This window comes from Scophthalmus maximus, chromosome 13 (assembly GCF_022379125.1).
Source record: "Scophthalmus maximus strain ysfricsl-2021 chromosome 13, ASM2237912v1, whole genome shotgun sequence".
Taxonomy (NCBI): Eukaryota; Metazoa; Chordata; class Actinopteri; order Pleuronectiformes; family Scophthalmidae; genus Scophthalmus; species Scophthalmus maximus.
In genome coordinates, this window is record NC_061527.1 from 2373291 (window position 1) to 2395407 (window position 22117).

Consider the following 22117-nt stretch of genomic DNA (forward strand, 5'->3'; position numbering starts at 1 on the left):
GGACGCGTACTGTGGGAAAGGAGGATAGAGCACTCCCACAGGCTGAATGTGCCGCTGGCACGCACACACACACACAAATCGCACACGTGGCAACAAATGCACGTGCGCACACAAATAGTCTTGCCGAAAAACTGACACGGTCCGACAGCTCAGAAGAGCAGCAGAAAAGACAAACAGCTAAATTTAAAAAGAGAAATAAATCATCCTGACTTCGCTATTTCTTAGCACACAGTGTGGGCAGCACGGTTATTATTATTATTATGATTATCAGCCTATATACTCCAGGGAAAGCCGATAGTCTGGGTCCCTTAACTGACACACAGCACTGTGTTAAACAGCCGGAGACGGCGTCTAAGTCTGGTCCCATAATATTTATGGTGAACCAGAGCCAGCGGGTCAGAGCTGCTGACCCCCTGGGGCACGTCCAGCCTGATGAGAGGAGACTCGCCGGGGACGGACGGACAGACAGACAGACAGACAGACAGACAGACAGACAGACGCATGGACAGACAGACAGACAGACAGACGCATGGACAGACAGACAGACAGACAGACGCATGGACAGACAGACAGACAGACAGACAGACAGACGCATGGACGGACGGACAGACAGACAGACAGACGCATGGACGGACGGAGAGACAGACAGACCCATGGACAGACAGACAGACAGACAGAAAGACGCATGGACGGACGGACAGACAGACGGAGAGACAGATGCATGGACGGACAGACAGACAGAGAAAAGCTCATGTCTTTGTATTTATTGACAAATTACAGTTAAATCTGTGAGAACGGAAGAATGTCCGAGAGTGAAAACTTTCAATTCTCTCTACAACTTTTCAAATTTAAAATGTTGGGTATAGTTGTGTATAATGTGGGCATTCACACCGTACTAAATGATTTCAGTTCTGTCATTCTCGGTTCAAATTCTTGGAAAACTCAATTGAGTGAGAAAAGGAAACAATAACAAGTATGTCAGAATAACAAACCACCGTTATATTCAGCAGCTACAGTATAAGTTGCCATCAAAGAATCATAAATATCGAGATATTGTGCGACTCTTCAGTGTTGGCCCTTACTGTACTACACAACCTCACAACTTATCTTTTTTCCTCTATTCATCAACTCGATGGAAGCTTTTCACAGACCCGGTCTGCCATCGTCTAAAATAACTGAAGGGACAAACGGTAAAAGAAGAAAAAGCAAATGATATGTTTCGATGAAGAGCTAAAATGTGACAAGCGATTATACAAACTCTAAGAAGAGAAGTGACAACTATAACTATACAACTATAATTGCAGTATTAAGTTTTAGCCACAACATAGGGCACAGAGTTTGTTCGCCTACACACTTCACCATGTGGACCGACTTCAGACACACACACACACACACAGACAGACAGACACAGACAGACAGACAGACAGACAGACAGACAGACAGACAGACAGTCTCTACAGCAGAGTCTAAGCTGTAACTCACACAGGAGCGCCGGCTTCCTGCGTCTCTGCTCAGGTGACTCCAACACATCGGCCCCCGGTGTTATCTGCTCTAGTTGGATTTGTACTGTGTCTGTATTTTTTTTGGTGTGTGTCCATGTATTCCATCCAACTGCATCAGAATATTTTATGAGGTAAAGTTGGACAAAAGAGAAGCTGGCTGTGTCACTGCACAGATCCCGAGTTCCCTCTCTGTAGTGCTCAAACTGCAGGTGCGTCCACACACACACACACACACACACACACACACACACACACACACACACACACACACACACACACACACACACACACACACACACACACACACACACACACACACACACACACACACACACACACACACACACACACACACACACTCCTAGAAGCTTCAAAGTTCATTGCACGCCTTTTTTGGATTCTATAAAGAGTTTATCTTCTTTCAAAAACATAAATGAGCAGCAATATTTCATTTGCATTAGTTTTTTTTCTTCTTCGCTTGAATAAATGTCCTGGTGTCACCAGGGAATCAGGATACATGTGCACAGAAAGATGAGTGAACCTTATCATTTGTTTTTTTAAAGTTGTTGGTCAAACCACAGAGAAGGTCACAAGGTCTAGAGCGTCACGGGACCTTGAATATTCATATTGATTTTCAAGGCACACATTATTTGGAATGATCTTTTTGGGGAATGTGGTTATTGATACGGAATTTCGCAGCACTGATTTCTTCCTTTAGACATAAAGAGCATCGGACGGATCTATTTTTTTCGGACTGTTGTGTTCTGCAGCGTGGAAGAAGAAACTGATGGAGCTGTTTCTCCTCAGTGAGTCGTGACTCTGTCGTGACTCTGTCGCGTGGTGAAGTAGTCGTACATGTGCTAGTCGCCTCCTCACACACTGCGGCGGTGATGGAATGCTCCTCCTCGGGGAGGCGAGGCCGTCCTATCTCAGGATCGTTCAGGGTCACCTGACCGCTCAAGGCTGATGGTTCCCCTGAGCCTGACCCCTGACCCCTTCACCCTCTGGCCCCCTGATGAAAAAAACAGATTCTCACACTGCTGCGCGAGCCGATATCAGCAACTCATGCACCCCAAAACAAAAGCATTTCAATCTTCCCACAGCTGGAAAAGAATTAAGAATCTCTTTCACATTTTGTGTTCATTGAACTGTCGGGATATTTCTGAGAAATCCATAACTGTATGTCGGTCGGTTTATCGCTTAACAGATAAGGAGATAGGGCGGGGAAAAAAAACCTGCATGGAAAGGTGTACAGGGTGGAAAGGCTGGCTAGCTAGCTAGCTAGCTAGCTACCTGTCACGCAGACTGGTAAAATTGATGTCGGACGTTTCATAAAAAATTATTTTTAAAAAACTTATTTCGGGCCTGAGCTCACATTTGCATCTCCAAGCGCAGCACACTCAACGAGCTAGCAGCTAGTTAGCATGGATAGAATCATTAGCATAGTCATGGCTGTGTTGTGTGAAGGACATGCACTGTAAAAATATATATTTTTTAGTGTTTAACAGCACCAGGGTTTCTCATGCTCAGGTTAATATATATATTCATGTTTAAGAAATGTGGTTTATTAATAATCTTTAAGACAACACAGTCCAACGTGCTCCACATGAAACACATTGACACACCACAATTTGTTTGTCTGATTAATCTTTTCAAAGCAATTTTTTAAAGCAAAATACAAAATATTATTTACAAAAGTTATAAAATGTTAGGATTTGCTGCTTTTCTTTAATATATACAAATAATTAAACATGAAATATCTTTCTTTCTGACATGATGAGCAATCTAAAGATGCTTGATGGACTTTTTTTAAGTTCATTAAAAAAAAAGATTTCTCAATAATGTTTATGATCATTAGTGACAACCCACATATTCCATAATAATGTTAAATATTATACTGATGAAATACATATGACACTTTAGAGCTGTGGGCCAGATAATCCGGTCAGACGTGAAATCACCGTCCTGCCAGCGTCTCCCTCTCCGACGTGACAACAGTAAAACCATCTGATATCTGACACTGTGATTCTGTTTCGATCGTCTGACTGGATGATTATTTAAACGTGTAACGAAGCAGCCGACACGCTGATGAATGCGCAGCGCGTAGTAAACTGTCGTAAACTGTATGTCTGCGATGATGATGATGATGGGATTTGGGAAACGCAGCTCGGCTTCTCGTGCAGCCAGAGAAAATGTTTACGGCAGCAGCTGAGTGATGTGGCCGCTGCCGATTTTTTTTAACGGGGACATGTGATAAATAATATGTTGTGTATTTTTCTAACTCGTCGCAGAGGGAACGGAGCTGGCGGCGGACTCAGGCCTGATAACAGTTTAGGTTTGGATCGCGTCTCTGTGAACATTCCCACATTTAACTACTTCACATCATCCCGCCTCTTCTTTCTCTTCCTCCCTTTACCTTTTGCCCCCTTCCCACTTCTCTCTCCTGCACCCCCACTCCCCAGCCCCCCTCCTGCTCTGCATCATTAGCTATCTGATAAACGGCTCAAGAGGCTCAGCCCTTCACACTGAACCCGCACCTTCCTGTTCACATGGCCACAGGATGACCCCCATCACACACTCAGCGCTCCGCTGCGGCTCCAGAGACGGACACCGACCCCCGCGACCCCCCCCCCCCCCCCCCCCCCATCCCTTTACCTGAATTTATAATCTGACACAAAACACGGTGACCAGAGTTCAAATGTGCAGGTACATGTCTGTGACATCAGTGATTTAAAAATATACATTTCTGGTCAGCTTGAAGACTAAAGGGTCGGTTCTGTTTTTAAATCTGGTTGTAACCCAACAACCTTGTTCGGCTCAGAGTCTGCAGTCACACATTTATTATTATTTGGGCAAAATGCTCTCATATTAAGATATATCCATTGTGGCAACTATCCTCATATCTTTGCCGTTGTGGGCAATGCTGCAAATCTGTGATTTTATGGGAGTAAACATAAAATTGACCTTTCCTTCCTGTTTATCCATTTTTAATCTGCCCGCTTTGATAACATTGAGGAATTGATTTAACCAGATGACAGATTATGTATTCTAACATAACACTTAATAGACTTTGGGCCTTTGAATCTCCAGAATATAAAATACGTTTTGAGTTTTACTTGAGTTTTGGGGATTTTAGTTTTTACTACATCATGAACCAATGGATACGATGATAAACTGATGATACAGTTATTTTTCTAAAATGGTTCCAAGATGTTTAAAAACAGAAAATAACAAACAATATGTAACGTACAGTAGGATGAAACAATAGAAGCAAACTCAGTCTTTCAGTTTGGATTTGACAGGATTCAGATAATCAAAAAAATCTGAATCATCTAACTCCATCGCACACGGACACTGATAGGATCAAACAGCTGTCAATCAAGGAAACCTGCTGCAGCATAATTCTCTTTAATCTTTTATACCTCCTTAATAAAAAACGTTTATTCAGTGTATAAACTAGAGAGCTGAGAAATATAACTTTTAACAGCAGCCACAAAAAACAGATTTAATTTTTAACCATATCAAGCAACATTTGAAGAATCCGCAAATTTTGAAGATGACTAATAAATGAAACAATGATGATTCAGCAACACATTTCAGAGAACAGTGTGGTGGCTCCACTTTCCCTTTTTTTCCCTCTACCCTCAAAGTGTATTATATTTAATGTTTTCCACATGTCGCCGTCAGATAGAGGCGAAGTCAGAGAGCAAGCGAAGCTACTGGGGCTGCGGGAAAATCCCTGGTACAAACCAGAGGCCATCTGCTGCTGCCGACTCACGATTCTGTTGAAAAGGTCACAAAGTGCTTTTCTCACCACTGCTCCTCAGTTCTTTAACCTCTCCGTCAGATCGGTTCGTCCCTCACAGGACAACGTCTCCACGCCTGGTGGGGAACACGTGTCCCAGCAGGGTGGATGTTCTGGATCTGACACCGGTGTCAAATCTGATTCCATCTCAGTTTCCGTGTCTAAAGAGTTTCTTAAAAACAACAACAACAAACCGACCAAACCTCAAACCGCAGCTTCAGTAACAACTTATCTAGACAACCCCCCCTCCCCACTCCTCTGCAGCCAGCTGACCTTTCCATCATCCATCCGTCTCCTCCTCCCCCCTCTCCCAGTACCCCAGCCGGTTACAGCACCCACCCTCCCGCCCCACGGCCCCTCCGTCTCTGGCTGCTTGACTACAGCTGACATGTGGAATGGCTCACACAGTAAACACTTAATGGAGCTGCGATTATGGCCGCAGAAGAGCCATCAGGCCCAATCACGGCCCCGCTAACGCCATTAACCCCTGGGTTTCTCACACACACACACACACACACACACACACACACACACACACACACACACACACACACACACACACACACACACACACACACACACACACACACACACACACACACACACACACACACACACACACACACACACGTCGCCAACATGTGGGCAAATATCCACAAACGTACTCGCTCGCACATTTACTGCCTCATCTACAAACACACAACAAAGCCTCGTATGCACGGCTTCGCCCAAATTCCTGCACAAATGAAAAAGAAAGTTAACAACCTGATTGTCTTTGCATTTTAATTTCTAATCACTTGAAACCGCAGCGAGTCTGTTGGAATCACCGCGGGTTCAATGCCCCCCCCCCCCCCCCCCCCCCCCACTAATACAGAGCTGGCTTTTCCAGATCATTTGTAGCTTAAGAGGTTCTCAGCTCTGTTCCACAACACGCTCGCGCTGCTGCCAGACAAGAATGTCAAAGCCTTGAAAAATATGAAGAAACGTTGTTCTCGCAGACGCAGCTCCCCTCCCCCGCCTCATACCGCTGATAATGAGATGAATGAGCTGCGGTGATACAAGACATTCGCCGCGCGACGTCACGTTTCGGCGCAGACACGGCCTCTCGCTCACGCGCGTCATACGTCGGCGTGTTATCAGCCTCCGTCTCCTTCTTTGCGGGACCCACATCCATCACGGCCTCCACTTCCCCGGGTACGGCTGGCAAATCACCTGCAGCCATCTCGCTGCGAGATTAGGCAAATGGTATTGAAATGACGACTCCAGAATGACCCAAGTCCCCGGGTGACGATGCCAGGCGGATAGATAATACATGTGTGACTATATTTAACTTTTCAAATGAATCTGATTTATACATTTTTAATTTGTATGACAAAATCAGAGGGCGACAAGGACAGCGGGGAACTTTTCCTCTACGTTCTCCTACGCAGATCTCAAACCTCACTCCCTTTTCCGTTTATTAAAACTTTTAAAAGGACGGGTGAATGCCGGACTTTTCCTCGCACCACTACCAGCAAATACTTGATTTGTTACTGCTTTTTGTATACAACTTCCAGATCACTGTGTACATCATGAAGCCAACTGTCTTTCAACGACACTAAACCCCACAACATCTTTTCAATAAAGTAGCAGCAGTAGTATGAGGCACAGTAGAGGAAGCAAAATATAGTTTCTCAAAATGACGACGCACTTTGTCAGAAATCCAAGAAATCAAAAAATAAAAAAAAAAAAAAAAAAATAAAAATATATATATATATATATATATATATATATATATATATATGAAAAACTGCTTTCTGCATCACGGTATGATAAAGAACTTTGACAAAAAAAAATAAAGTATACAACAAGAACGGTTTCCTGATTTATATATCGGGAATTATCAACGTTTTTTAACCTCAACCGTAATTTTCGTGACAATCGATAAAAGTTTCTAAAAAAATGTAAAAACACTCAAGTTTGCCATCGAGGTGCAACCGCAGGAATGGAGACATGTTGTTGACCTCACATTTACTTCTGATTCATTCGTCTGACAATATATAATGATAAACAATAAATATTGTCAATGAGAAATAACCTACAGGTACGTATCCTATAGGAAGCAACAGGTAGAACAAGAGCAGAGTTAATATCAGAAGTATAGGTAGAATGTGAGGGAACCGAGAGTGTGTGTGTGTGTGTGTGTGTGTGTGTGTGTGTGTGTGTGTGTGTGCGCTAAAAGGCATTCCAGTGCAGGGTGATCCAGATCAGAGAGGAGCGGACACGTCAGACAGCTCAGCTTCCTCTCCTGTCATAGGATCCTTTTGTATTTAATTTTTTAAGTGTCGCACTGTAACACACACACACACACACACACACACACACACACACACACACACACACACACACACACACACACACACACACACACACACACACACACACACACACACACACACACACACACACACACACACACACACACACACACACACACACACACACACACACACACACGACTCCCTCTGGGCTCTGACAGGGCGGCTGCTCACGACTCCACGTCATCATAGAGCAGGTGATCTGAGGCCGCCCCGCCCATCGCATTAATAAACACCGACCCACAATCCATATCAGTACATCAGACACAGATTTATTTTTCCTTTCACGTGGTTTATTATCAGCGTACCGACCTGAACTGTGACTGTAGTGTCACATATCAAGCAGTTGTCATCGTCCTTGCTCAGGTTTCTCAAGACGTTTTTTCTCTCCTGAGTATTTGATCAAATATTAGGTTCATTTTAGATTTGATCTTATCGTGTCAATGTTTGTCTAAAACTACATTATGGGTTAAGGCATAATTATATTAACGACCGCCTTGCATACATGTACTGTATGAGCTAATTAAACACGCTAATAACATCCTGATACTATGACGTTAATGTCCTTGAGACAACGGAGCGTGTGACTTTTGATGAAACAGTTTTGATTCAGGACTATTTTACGAAATGATGTCGCATGAAGCAGTTTTTCCTTTTTTTCAGTTTTCACACCGGTCGCTGGCGATCGGACCTTAACAACCGAACAACACACACGACAGAAGAATTGTGTTTGTCAGATTTGGGTCGTGCAGAGAGACGTTGAGTCTGAGGCTCGGTGACTAAGTCGTGCCATCCATTACAAAAACCAGCACAGATAAAAAAGCAGCGAGTTAAAAACAACATCTCTCATAGAACAATGGAGGCCGAGCAGCCGCTCTGCTGCTGGGACCAGATATCGAGTCGGGAAAAGAAAGAGAAGATTAAAAAGCAGTGAAACAGAAACGGAGACTGGTCGGGGCTCGCATTCCTCGAGTTCCTGAGCGGAGAGAACGTTTCCAACGAAATGACTTTCCCTTTCCAACATATTTTATGTGACTTAACTCGGTTATGTTCGACCGCCGTCACTCTGCTCGTATAAGGACTGGGCTACGTCTTTTTTTCTTTTCTTTTTCTGCGTCTGCCTGCATCCCACAGTCCCCGATGGTGTCGTAGTGAGTCAGAGAAAGGGCAGGGGTGGATTATGCACAACCACAGACCAGACCAGACCGGGACAGGCCAAACAAGGCCAGGACCACGGGGCCGCCGAGGCCAGGTCGGCCCCAACAAGGTTTCACAACTCTTCTCTGAGTAAATCCGACGACAGCGCAAGAACCGAGCCCAATCTAAATCATTCACTGTAGCTCGGAACACACACACACACACACACACACACACACACACACACACACACACACACACACACACACACACACACACACACACACACACACACACACACACACACACACACACACACACACACACACACACACACACACACACACACACACACACACACACACAGCTACAGTAACTTTCCCAGGCTCTACCTCAGGGAGCACACATCATCCAAATGGCTGCTATGGAGCTGTGATTTTTAGCAGAACATTTTTTTTTTCTTTTTCTTTTACCGAACCCTCTATTTTTAGAGATGTCTGAAATTATTACACCCCGCCCCCACCAACCACACACACACACACACACACACACACACACACACACACACACACACACACACACACACACACACACACACACACACACACACACACACACACACACACACACACACACACACACACACACACACCTCCCACCCCCGCCTCCCTCGCTCTCCTCTCTTCTTGTTGTGTTTTGACCAAAAAAGTCAGAGACTGCAGGGTTTTTCCTCGTCACACACAGACAGACAGTCTGAACGTCCAGCCGAAGACAGACGAGGCTAAATTTACAGTCTGACTGCACTCTGAGCGCACACACACACGCGCGCCGCTGTGACACGGTTCGGGATGACGCAGGGATGGCCGCGCCCCGGCGGTCGCGTTGTCTGTCTGTCAGTTTGATTCTGCCGGGCACCGGGACGGGACCACACACGGAAGTGGTCGACCTCAGCGGACGCTCCTTCGCAGACAACAGCCTGAGAGTCTGACGGACGAGGGAGATGTGAGCGGATCACAGTGACGACAGTCACACGAGTACTTTGCTCCTGGTGGTTGTCAAACCACCACTGTGTCCAGTGGAGAGACGACTTAAAGGAGCATTCCAACACTCTAATATTGCACACAATGTTCATTATCTCCGCCAAAGGAAATTGTGTTTTCACCTGTTTGTTTGTCTGTTGCCAGCAGGATTACGCAAAAACTACAGAAGAGATTTACATTAAACTTGGTGGAAGGATGAAACATGAGCCAAGAAAGAACCCATTCAATTTTGGCATAAATCCAAAGAAGGGCTCGGATTTAGAAATGTTTTAATTACTTTCTGTAACATTGTGAGTTTTTTAGGGGGATTCTTACCAGCTTCCTAGGAAATAATTAATAGTTCTTGATGAAAGTTTACAGAAAGTGCCGACCGACACAGTTCACAGGAAACAAGATCCCTTTGTGACAAGAACAACTACGAGACCTTCAACCGATGGAAAACAGAAAAAAATGTGCGAAAACGGCAAATGATCTGTTAATTATGTCTAGCCATCAGGCCCAATCACGGCCCCGCTAACGCCATTAACCCCTGGGTTTCACTCACACACACACACACACACACACACACACACACACACACACACACACACACACACACACACACACACACACACACACACACACACACACACACACACACACACACACACACACACACACACACACACACACAGTGCTCGACTGACACCTCCCTCAATCCTCTGTTGCTTCTGCTGCACCTGCAGGACTTGTTGTTACACCTCCATCATTCTTATCAGTACATTGAGCGTAGCGCTGCCCAGCTATGGCCGACGTCCGATCAACCACAGTGACTTCAAATGATCGTACACAATCGGCATCATCCTTAAAAAAAAAAAAAACTGGTTTGTATACCTGACAGGCTCGTTTCAAGGGATTAGTAACACAAAGAGAGAAAGGGTGCATTCGTTGGAAACTCAGTCAACCCTGACAACCGTCGGTTGTTTACACTGCGAGCGAGCCGACGGGTTTAACTGATCATACAAGTGCCTGACAAAGATATCTCTAAAACTACAAGAGAGTAAAAAAAAATTATTGACTTTGCCGCAGTTTTGTGTCTTTATTAGCACAAGTTGATTGGTGACGTGGACCAAATGGTTTTCTGCAATATAGTGATGATACGTTTGATCATTTCTGTGGTCAGTGGACTCTGCTCTTCTTCTGTTCAGCTCCGGTCGTTACAATCTACACTCTGCTTCAGCTAAGTGCCACTGCGATACTGTCAAAGGTGACACGAATACGTAGACGGATATAAAGTCTGATGACGTCAAGGGGAAAAAAAAATCCATTTCCTCACCTCAAACTGAAACATTAAGCAAGCCTCCGCCCCAGACCTTTGATATGATCAGCGGGTTTGTACGGCTAAACATAGCCACAAGCATGGGGAAGTCCACACACACACACACACACACACACACACACACACACACACACACACACACACACACACACACACACACACACACACACACACACACACACACACACACACACACACACACACACACACACACACACACACACACACTCTTGAACTTGACTGTGACCTCCGGCTGTATGAACAGTTAGTCCTCAGGAAACAATCTTTCCATGTTTCTACCAGAGGGAGGGCGGGAGCAGCGTCCCATAAAGACTGTCATTCACTATTTAAGCCTAAAACACACGATGAAAAACTAAATCGTCCATGCACACATACCAACACACACACACAACGTGGACAGAGCAGCTGAGTCTTGGAGCCCACAGCTTCATTTTTACACCGTGAGAACACGAGAAACACATTTCTCAAAGGAGCCCTCTCATTTTTGTTGTGGGTGTGTTACCATTTTTTTGGGGGGGCTAGGAACACACACACACACACACACACACACACACACACACACACACACACACACACACACACACACACACACACACACACACACACACACACACACACACACACACACACACACACACACACACACACACACACACACACACAGACGCCGGTTAAGTCACGTTAAATATAGCGGCTTAATGCTAATCTGTCACTGCCGGGTTATGAATAGGCAGCGAGCTTTCGGCTGAAGAGGATGTGAAAGGTGTTTAAAATAGTCGCTTCAGGCTTTTTCGGCACTAGATTTAATGTACTGTAACCCAGTATCACAAATACACACACACACATCCTGGGCTGTCAGAGAGAGGATATCAATAGCAGAGCAGTGAGTGATGCTGGGCCAGAAAAAAAAGCTCTTTATTTATTTTGCTGTCTTTGAAGAGGCAGGAAGAGAAACAGGCATCAGCCGGAGGAGAAACCAACTGCCTCTGTAGATTTACTTTTTATATATATATATATATATATATATATATATATATATATATATATATATCACCATATATATACGCCACAAACTGCAGCAGAATGCAACATGACAGCGCTCACTTCCTAGAGAGGGAAATACTCTGCAGAGAGATGGAAAGAAAAAGAAAACAGGGAGATGGTGATCCCCAGAGGGATGGTGAAGGGAATCCACTGGAAGCGATATACATTTCAAATCGGTCATCTAAATCAATAAGTTGATGGATTATTTTATAAACGTTAATTGCAAAAGTTGCCAAAGTTTTGTTTAACTGGTAAAAGGCAAACATTTGATGATTCGAGCCTCTGATATATGAGGATTTGCTGCCATTCTTTTTTATAGTATATGAAGATATTGAATATTTAACTAAAAAGTCATCTTAATTCAACAGAATGCAAATAATTGCTAGTTGCTGCAACTGGAAATCAGAGTCATTTTTTTGGCATTAAATGCATCTTGAGCACAAAATATAAGTTTTTTTGTACCTTGATCTGTATTTTTCCTTCAAATTAGCCGTTTAGAGTTCAGCGAAGTTTGAGAATGTCACAAATGAAACAGTAATAATTCCCTTTTGGGAATTTGGTTAAATTTTCCGAAGAGAAGCTGAGGGTGAAACTGAAGGGAACGTGTGAAACAAGAGGCGCAGGAAGCAAAGTGTATGTGTGTTACGTTATCAGTGATAGATTGATGAAACAGAAAAGTCAGAGAGAAACAGACGGATACAGTTTTTGTGGGAGGTTGTAATATTTTTAGTCCTTCCACGAAGGGGAAACTGGAGTCAGACGGATCAGATGAACAGATGAGAGATGTGTGTGTGTTTGTTTGTTTGTAGAACTGAAGGGAAGAGAAGAATGTGAGGACTCAAGTCGTCGTCCGTCTTTCCTTCCTCGAAGGTTTAAGTGAGAAAGCAGAAGCAGCGGAGAGAGAGAGAGAGAGAGAGAGAGAGAAAAAAAAGGGGAGGGGGAGTTAAACTGTACGAGTGTCACTCCGAACTATCCCGGTGAATTGAATTTCCAGACTTCCTCAACGGTCTGAGCTTGAACTCTGACCCGCACGCACATGACCCCCTGACCTCCGAGCCGAACCCGGGAGAGACTCTGTTTACACGCCAAACTGGCCCTGAACGCACCGCGGCCTCCTGTCCGTCACTCAGAGCGACGCCTCCTTTCCTCTTCACAGTCGTACAGTGTGTGTGTACGTGTGTGTGTGTGTGTGTGTGTCTGTTTCCAGTGATCTCACATGAGATGCTATCAGCCTGTTTACCGTTTCTCTGCTCCCCAGCGACCACTACAGCGCTTACAAATTGGACAATCAGGAGCAGGTGTGTGTATGAAATACAAATCTGTGTGTGTGTGTGTGTGTGTGTGAGAGAATGACTTCAACAGCCCCAGTTGAAGTTTTATGGAACAATATGCTCTCGCTCTCGATTCACCGCGGCAGTCGGGGGGGGGGGGGGGGATCAGGGTGCAGCCTGTAAAACTTTAACGGTATTTTGTCACATATTTAAGAAAAGCTGTTAGTGTATTTATGGAAGTGCAGGGGGCCATGAGGCCACCGCGGGCTGCCGTGGAAACGAGGGCCATGCTGGACTGATTAGGGAGCCCGGGAGGGAGGGACCGCAGGTCGGCAAGCGTCTGACTGCTAAACGGTTCGGAGGGACTCATCTTTTTGAAGCGAGAACTGTGGAGACAAGCGAAGACACGTAAAACTGGGGCTCGCACCATTTTTCTTGTGTTTGTTTGAGTTCCCTCCAAAGTTTCATGCAAAAGCATCCAGAGTCAACAAAAACAATGCCACAGATTACTGCAACTGGAATCCGCGCTTTCCGACAGCGCGGGACACTGGTAGTTTTTAGGAAAAATAAAAGTCATAATTCTCTGATTTCAGCTTCTCAAATGTGAATATTTTCTGGTTTCTTTGCTCCTCTGTGACAGTGAACTGAATATCTTTGGTGTGTGGACAGAACAAAACATCATCTTGAGGTTTCGGAAACATGATCGACATTTTTCACCAACAGCTAATCGATTAATCGAGAAAAGAATCGAAAGATGAATCGATAATGAAAACAATTTTGAGTGGATGCTTTATCTGTACAGTTCTGGTGGGCACAATATTTTTCTTTGAAGTGAAGCGCACACACAAACTAAAAGGACGAGTGGTGATGTCGGAGTTGTGGGCGGCCATTTAAGAGTAAAATTTTATGTTAGAATATGGAATATGTTCTCAAAGTAACAAATTAAAACAATATTTCCTTAACCACTACCTTGAAATTTCTCTAACGGTAAGTTAAAGTTAACCGTGTCTTATTCATACCAGTCACATTTGGATATCAAAGGAATAAATGATGTTAAAACAAAATCTGTTTTCTGGTTGACGAGTTGTTGGTCTTATCTTCATGATGTGCGAAAACACTGATAACGTTCTGGGTGAGGGGGGGTTGAGAGAGGTGAGAGGGGGCAGGTTGGCGAGATGTTCGGGTTCTTTGGGGACGGCTGGGAAAACTGCACGCTCATCACTTTCACAAAACATGAAATGGGCACAACATAATATTTTCAAAACAGATAAAAATCCCCCCTCTCTCCATCCTCCGGCCTCTTTATCTCTCTGTAGAGCCGCTGTTGATTCATTAGCGTTATCTGACCATTGCAGCATGAGCCACACAAACACACACACACACACTCACAGAAACTACTTCCTGAAACACACGCTACTACGCTTCCTGTGGGAATTTAATTTGAAAATCAGCTAATCTGCTTTCACCTGCTGCTACTGTCGGCCTCATCCTCTGGCTCCTGTCACGTCAGTAACACGTCGCTGGGTTGATGAGAGACGGTTACTGCACATGAAGTGAAGCAGGTGGTTTCATGAAAGCAACACCTGGCGGATCAGGAATGTAACCTGCACCCTGAACGCGTGAAATGAGGAAGTGATATCAAGTATGACGGTAAGTGAACTGACACCAGTTCAGTTAATAACTGACACCGTATTCAATCATGTATATACAATGACCTTTCACGATGATGACAGATGGTGTTTACTTTGACAGGGATATTGATTTTAGTTTTAATAAATGACGTTATCTTAAATCTGTATGTCCTGTAAGTTATATTTTAGTCCTGAAACACAATAAAACCTTTTTTACCTAACAAAACTTTTTTTAAGAAACATTTAATTTCATTCATATTAATATAAAACTCTATGTCTAAGTAGAACTTTTTAACAATTTAATGTAATTGATTTCTTTTACACATTCCTACACAATCTTATAGTTTATATCGATTCATTGTTTGGTCCATAAAATGGTGAAAAATTAAGGTTGTGTTTCCCAAATCCCAATATGATGCTTTGTTTTGTCCACATACCAAAGATATTCAGTTCACTGTCACAGAGGAGCAAAGAAACCAGAAAATATTCACATTTAAGAAGCTGAAATCAGAGAATTTTGATCAATATAATAGGTTAATAATTCATAGTTTTAACTGTCACAAATATGTCAGTCAGTAGAAAGAATTGATGGATAGAGATAATATGAAAAATAAAAATCTCCCCTGACAACAGTAATGCTCTCTCCTGACGGGGTCGTGAGGCGACAACATGCTGGATGGTTTCATCGTTTTCTACAAACTTGCTGTGGCTGGAAAAAACCCTGCGCCGACGCCAAACCGAACAAGGATATTTGTGTTAAGTTGAATTTCATGCTGCGCTGCGAGACTCCGTCTCCGACGGACGAGGTTAACACTGAGTGACAAGCAAGAAAACTGCACAAACACAAACTGGGACGGGGAGGTCGACGAGCTACTTTTTAATTGGATGATGGTTAATTGATTATCTTAATGGGCAAATCTTTATCTAAGATACTGATTTTTTTTCATCATTTTTGTTTTAAATTCATAACTTCACCTTTCACTACAATAAATGTTGCATTAAATATCATATTATACTGTCAAGCTGGTTCTCCTCTTAAATCACCATGGTAACTTAGTAGTTATGTGTTTATTTTTGCACAATTTATTTTTTGTATTTCTCAGGTTTATTAAGAAAGTTTGATAAATGATCTATATATGTATATGTTTTATGTTCTTTTATTCAGATCAGAACTACCTCACAGGATGATATGTCGGGTGATGTGCCGTGCGCTCAGATGTCGCGCAGTTTGAGTCATTGAGTAATGATGAAGAAGCTCTACCGTGTTTTCTCTCACCCATAGCCCAAAACTACATTCATTTATTTAAGGTCAGAGTGGACAATTATACTTTATTCAGTGAGCGCGCTCGTAGCTGGATCTGAAAACCCAGAGTTACACTGAGACGGCTGGTATCCAGCTTCGTATAGTTCAGCTTAACAGGACAGGCGATGTCAGGTTTATTAGGCCAGATAACGAAAAACATATCCTGGGTATTGTACAGTATGTTGAACTCGCTTCGTTGTACAGGCCCCTGGGCTCCGCTAACTCATACAGAATCACACACGCGCACACTCGCTCGTGTTATCAGTTCAGATGAGAGCGTCGTCCCTGTTGATACTGGGACGATAACAACGGGACGTTAACACATGAACTCGGGGCCGAGTGACAGTGAAAAAAGACGAGCGACTAACAGTCAATGTCATCAAAACATTCCACATGGTCAATCTGCACACACACACACGCGCACACACACACACACACACACACGCGTCGTTCTCTCTGCCCATCAGAGGTGTGTGTTTTTTGAAACGTCCCTGTAATGTAATGTAAGATAAGAAACTCGTAGTGTAAACAGTGGAGTGTGTGTGTGTGTGTATTGAATGTTAGTGCCTCCACATGTTGAGCATAGGAAACAGATGCCTCACCCCCTGGCTGTGAGAGAGAGAGAGAGAGAGAGAGAGAGAGAGAGAGAGAGAGAGAGAGAGAGAGAGAGAGAGAGAGAGAGAGAGAGAGAGAAGGTCTCTGTGTGTGTGTGTGTGTGTGTGTGTGTGTGTGTGTGTGTGTGTGTGTGTGTGTGAGATTGTACTGGATCTTTTCGGGAGGGACCCCTCAGCCAGACGACCCCAGAGGGGTATAATACGGATAATAAAGCGGCGGCGCTGAAGTTCGGCCATTTTCTGTGGGTTTTTGATTGCTGACCTTTGCAAATTCTTCACATATGGCGAGATCTGGCCGTCAAAAGGTTCTCAGGGTCTGAACTTTTAAACCCCTTTTTAAAAACACGCAGGGAAAGTAATACGGTACAGTAGCCGAGCGGCGTTAACTCAGAACAGCTACAGCTGACGGAGAACGACCTCCTGAGTGGAGACGTGTCCGTTTCCACTGGTGACACAGCGATACAGTCACACGGAATTATGACTGTACAGCAGGCTCTTCCTAATATGAACCGTGTGTGTTGTTTTAATACAACTGCACTAATGTCAAGGGCTCGTCAAATATTAAAAAATTCATCAGGGCACAGATTATTCTGGCATCATGATAATGGAATATTCTTTTGCAAGTAAACACAGCGGCAGTTTGTGTCACGCGATTACCAACTGAAGAAACTAACGCTTCATCCACATTCAAATATTTGAGTTTTACAACGGAAAAGATCGTGAAGACATTTTAACTCAGTATCACGAGTCACATCCGTCCACACTTGAAAAACACATGTCACATGACTGTGACAGGGAATTTCTTTTCTTGGACTGACGACGAGGCGGAACCGTTACTGACCGAAAGTGTTAGCAACACTTTGCATTGGACAGAAGCGAATTTCTGCTCGTCCAGAACAAAACTAGGCCGTAATTTTTAACTCAGAAGGTCAGAAGAATCTCACAAACCCTCAACTTCGAAAATCCAAGATGGCTGCTCCACGTATCAAGAGTAAGTGAAATATGTAGTTATCTTAGCAATAGGCATTCATTTAACTCCACACAGAGTTGAGTATTACTCAGTATTACTACTGAGCAGTAATTGTATGGTAAATCCTGATAGTTCCAATATACTTAATAATAAACATGGTACTTTGTGAACCTTTGCCTCAATGGAACCACTGAAGAAGATCAGATCAACAACGACCAGTGGACCAGGACCATGTGTTCCACGGCCATCATGTACATTTAATTTTTAAATCAGCAAAGTTTAATGTGATTCATAATCAGTCCCTTTGAACTGCAGTACAGTTTTACACCTGTGATGCCTCAGGTCTTTTACTGACTCACTATTGTGATGTCATCAGGGTTAAAGGTGATTTAACTCAACACTGACCAGGAACGTATATATAAAATATATATACATCCAAAATCTCGTCTTTTCCCTCCCTCTACCCGTCTCCCTCTTGTTTTTTTCTCCGCTCGTTCGACGTGTCCCTTCCCAAGTTCACTGCCCCGCCTCCCGCCGAACTCCTCGGACGCGTCCCAGCGACGTTGCCCGAGGGTGCACTAACTCTGCCCTCGCGCTGCGCTGCTCCGGCCCCTTTCCTGTGGTGCTGCAGTGGGAGTCACCGCAGGAAGTCTTCATCTCAAGAGGACGCACGGCCCTCTTCCTCTTGAGAAATAAGGGGTTGAGGGTGAACAATCAATGTGTCAGATTGACAAATACCGTGATGTACGGCACGACTGCAAACCTGTTTGTTTGCAAAAAGGAATGTTTTGAGGCAGTGCTTCCGAAATGTTGGATGGCGAACATATGGTTCAACTTGCAGGAAATTTCAGTAAATTTAATTTGGCAGAACAAATTTGACAACTTGTTTTCAACTACTATTTCTTCTCCTTCTTCGTTTTAGCAAAGGGACCATTTTAATTTCTTGTCCTTGTTATTATTGACCTATTACCATTGCTACATTGATGAGAAATGGATGAGAGGAAGCCTGAACCTTACATGACTCTTATTGTTACTACATTATAAACAATAGAACTCTGGTGTGTGAGATCTGAATGCACTTTAAGCTGAGATATTAAAGGTTTGTCCAGATATTGATATTAGATGATACATTTAAGTTTTTTTTTAAATTGTCATTTGAAGCTGTAAAATTTTGAATGGGGCACGACCAGATGAGCTTCTACTTCTTTCTGTCCCTTCTCGAACCCAAATAATGTACGTGCAAGATTTATGTTAACTGGAGATTTAATTTCTAGAAGAATATTTTGTAATTAATATATTTTCATCGGTTCGAGATGAATAAAGATCAAATCAAATCAGATCCTGCAGAACCCCAGATTATATTCAACTATGTTTGTTCGGTGATATAATTTTTTAAAAACTATGATTTTTCTTTCTACAATATCACTGGATTGCGAATATACAGTGTGACAACGGTTATGCAACCAAAATAAAAAATGGTGTGGTTATGGTTTTGAAAAACAAAAACAAAACACATGAATTGTTTGTCTGTGAGAGAGAGTGAGTGTGTGTGTGTGTGTGTGTGTGTGTGTGTGTGTGTGTGTGTGTGTGTGTGTGTGCGCGCGCGCGCGCGCGTTCAATGATTCATTTTAATCCAGAAACCTCATTGTTTTCTCATCACGGTCAAGTAGGACGTCTGTCAAATTCTCCACGACGCCGCATAAATCTGTGGAACCTCTCGCTGGACGAAGGCGCTGGCACCTACAGCGTTTCAGCGGATATGAGCATGCATACACATTCGGACACACACACACACACACACACACACACAGCTCATACTGTAAACACACACATTAAAAAGCACCGTAGACATATACTATAAAGTCATTCCAGCTGTGCGTAGTAACACAGGGTTAAATAATTCATCTCTGCACCCAACCTCTGAACAATAGAGCCAGTGTGATCGGAGGTATGTACTTTGAAAAAAAAAAAATCTGCCATTCTCATTCATTTTCTCTTTCCCAAACACAGAACACACACTCTCCCCGTCTCTATACACCGCATAGTTATTGTGCATTAAACCTCAAAAACATAAGACAAACACATCCTACGCACGAGCTGCATCACGCTGCTGCAACATTGCTGCAACAGCGAGGCCCCAGAAACTCACCAGAAACAAAAGGCACTTTCTGTCAGCGAGCGACAGTTGGCAGCGAGCACGGCGCAGAACAAACGACCGGAGTGTTTTGAATCCCCCCCAGGCACAAGTCAGTGAGACTTAGTGGGAAATATTTTCCTTCCTATCTCTCTCACACACACACACACACACACACACACACACACACACACACACACACACACACACACACACACACACACACACACACACACACACACACACACACACACACACACACACACACACACACACACACACACACACACACACACACACACACACACACACACACACACACTTGCCAGAGGGTGTTTCCCCTGAATCTAAATATTCAAAGAATCCTTTGTTTTGATAAGATAACAGTTTTGACTCGGAGGGAGGCCCTTAATGCAACAACAACGGCTCTTTATGTTTCAGTGAACTTGTTTGTACTGAGTTTATTATTACTGTACACCAACCGGATTATTCATCAATATTCCTCCGCTCGTAACTGGCTCTCGCAGACTCCGTTGTCTTTGCAACCAGCATCATGTTGTCATGTCAAGTCTACTCTCTGACGTCCACAATGACAACAGTAAACACTCCTCATCCTGTAAATGAAGGAAGTGGAGGATATTTAAAAAAAAAAGATTTGAGCTCAATCTGCCATAGAACCAGATATTTTTCCTCTAGAGATTGAATCTGGGTGAACAACTTCATAAGGTGGTAATATATATCAGTGTTGTGTTTACAGCAAGAGGCCCAAAAACCCCCCACAGATCATTATCATCAGAAAAAAAACTATACACATAAAGCAGAGATGTAGAGTGGCAGAGATTTAACGTAGTTATGCATCTCTGTAGTTTAATCATTATTAACCATATTTAATATGCTGACTATATGTTTGTTTTTTCAATCTTGATCTGTAGAGCAAATGGTGAAGTTATCAATAGAGTGAAGGGCTGCAACAAACGATTCTTTTCATTATCGATTAATCTGTTAATTATTTTTCTCGATTAGTTGTTTGGTTCATCAAAATCAGTTTACTGTCACAGAGGAGCGAAGAAACCAGAAAATATTCCCATTTAAGAAGCTGAAATCAGATAATTATGACAATTTTTTCCAATAAAAACTACTTGAACTGATTAATCAATATCAAAATAGTTGGCAATTAATTCAGCAGTCAATTACTAATCGATTAACTGTTGCAGCTCTAAGTTTGTTTTTTTTTCAATCTTGATCTGCAAGGTATATAGTAAAGTCATCAATAAAGTAAAATGAGTAAAAGGCATGACATTTTTGAGTAGTGGCGTATGAGCAGATAAATAAATAGAGCACTATAGATGCACTTAGTCACTTTCCTCTGGGCTACAGACTTTGTGTGACCTGCTTTGGCAATTAATTTAATTTCTATAATGCAATTAAAGCTATTTTATTAAAAAAAAGAGAAAGATAAAGAGGGAGAGGGAGATGAAGGAAGAACAGAGGAGCAGAGACAGATCTGGACGGGGGGTTGACCTCGAGTGGACCTTGCAGGTGGGTGGTATATAGATCCAGACCGGCTTCTTTACATACTTCAGTTAATACCTCGTTAAAAGCCAATTAGGCAAAATAATAATCTGCGCCAAATTCAACAGAAACTCTGCAATCTGCAGCTCTGCCCTCTACCAAAATAAAAAAATGAAAGGGGAGATCATTTTGAACAAAGGGAAATATGAGCTCAAGTAACTTTTTTTCTTCTTCTACACAGCGTGTGTGTGTGTGTGTGTGTGTGTGTGTGTGTGTGTGCGTGTGTGTGCGCGTGTATGTGTCCATGTGTCTGAGCAGCGAGGCCGGTTCCCAGGCTCGTGGACCACCGGAGTGAGCGGGTCGAGCTCGGAGGCTGTAAAAAGCCCCAGGCGCTGTCAGTGAGAGAGAGAGACGAGCCCAGAGTCCAGAACTGGACCGGGTTCTTCTTTCAGTAGAGG

At 43.3% G+C, this 22117-nt stretch overlaps 1 protein-coding gene across 1 annotated transcript in view; it reads right to left on the reverse strand.

Moving 5' to 3' along the window:
* The window catches only part of gmds (GDP-mannose 4,6-dehydratase), a 158035-nt gene that overhangs the window by 35516 nt on the left and 100402 nt on the right, over nucleotides 1-22117 (reverse strand). The gene's annotated exons all lie outside the window — the stretch shown is intronic.